This window comes from Buceros rhinoceros, unplaced genomic scaffold (assembly GCF_000710305.1).
Source record: "Buceros rhinoceros silvestris isolate BGI_N320 unplaced genomic scaffold, ASM71030v1 scaffold15285, whole genome shotgun sequence".
NCBI classification, from domain to species: domain Eukaryota; kingdom Metazoa; phylum Chordata; class Aves; order Bucerotiformes; family Bucerotidae; genus Buceros; species Buceros rhinoceros.
Genome location: NW_010411289.1, coordinates 1 through 1,548, shown reverse-complemented (window position 1 = coordinate 1,548; position 1,548 = coordinate 1).

Here is a 1,548-nt window from a genome sequence, read left to right as displayed (position 1 = left end):
GCGTTTACAATCCCCCCAGCCGGTAATCCTGACATCAAACATGCCACGCGCACTTTCAAGCTGCACCAACGTCAGGCTGCGCGAGCGCTGGCAGGAGCTGGCAGCTCCGACGTCTTGAGATAACACGCAGGAGAAAGACAAGGAAAGCTGCTCTGGCAGCGCAATGAGCAGGCACCAGGCACTGTGTCCTCCAGAGCCCTTCCCCAGGGGCCACCCCCGAGGTGACACCTTGGGGATGCAGGGTCTCTCCATTGGTGTGTCCTGGGTGCAGAACGCATGGGCTGCCTCTGTAGCTGTCAGGGCTGAGCTGAGGTGGGTGCCTGTGTTGTTCACGGCAGCTTTTATCTCTAGTGAAAGGTTGGAGTCACTCATCTGAGCTGGCAGCCCAGGCAACAGGGGCAGAGCTGCGTGACCCTACCAGTACCCACTCAGCCGCCTTCCTCCCCACCCAGAGCTGCACACAACTCTGGGGCAATTGCAGCAGAATATGCTGGAGCCTCTTCCCAAGCTCGCTGGAGCATCCTTCGGTGACCGGGCAGGGACATGGACTCTGGCTGGGGTACCTGGAGGACCCATCTCGATGGAGGGATATGCCCCCTCTCCAACGGGAGGGCAGGCAGTGGGCAAGGGGCGGGGGGGGGGAGCACGACAGTGTCAGATACTCTCTCTCCACAGGCACCACCAGCGAAGGGGCTGTGCAGTGCTGTGGCACCACGCCCCATGTGGGGCTGCCCCAGGGCTGGCTGAAGAATCCCAAGGGCCAGGCAGCTGGTGACGCTCACAAGACCCTTTCACTGTCACCCTGTCACTGGCTCTTCTCCTCTGTTGGACATCAGCTGCTGGGACAGAAATTCAGATGGTAAAGGCTGCCAGAGGAACACTTCCCCACTCCTGTTGTGTCTCACCACGGTGAGACAGATCCTCCAGCGTTTGCTGAGTTCCCTGGGGTGGCTTTTCTTCCCCAGCCTGGTGTCCAGCACTGTATTTTCAGACATTAAGAAGTTTCTAATTTTGTTGGAGCTGAAAGGCTCAGTGGGGCTGGATTGGGAAGAGTCAGAAAAGCCTGAGAAACCATTTAATCCACTCTCAGGCCCTAGTGAGAACAGGACACCTGCCTGGCTTCCTCTCATGGGTGATTTCAGAGGGCATCCTGAGGCTCAGCAAGGTTTCACTACAGCAGAACGTCCTAAAGCCCTGTCCCCAGGAAGCGCCATGTGCCCAAGCAGCTTTACCAGCCTCTTCCACAGCCTACTCAGGAGGGACCAGCCCAGCTAACGTGTGCTCTGTCCGGCACTGGCAGTGCCAGGGGACATGAGGAACAACAGCCCAGCGAGAAGGGCAATTGTTCATGTACCCCTGTAAGCCCCTTCCTTGGGGTGCCTGCACAGTGCCAGGTGGGCACTAGCAGCTCTACTCTGTGTGGTGGGAGGCAGCCCACAAGGATTAGTTTCAGGTCTTCAGTTTGGGATTTAATCAGCACTGAAGGAAGTAGCTTTTTTTTTCCCTTCTAAGGCGGGGAAGCTCTGTGACTCAATAGGAATGAATTTG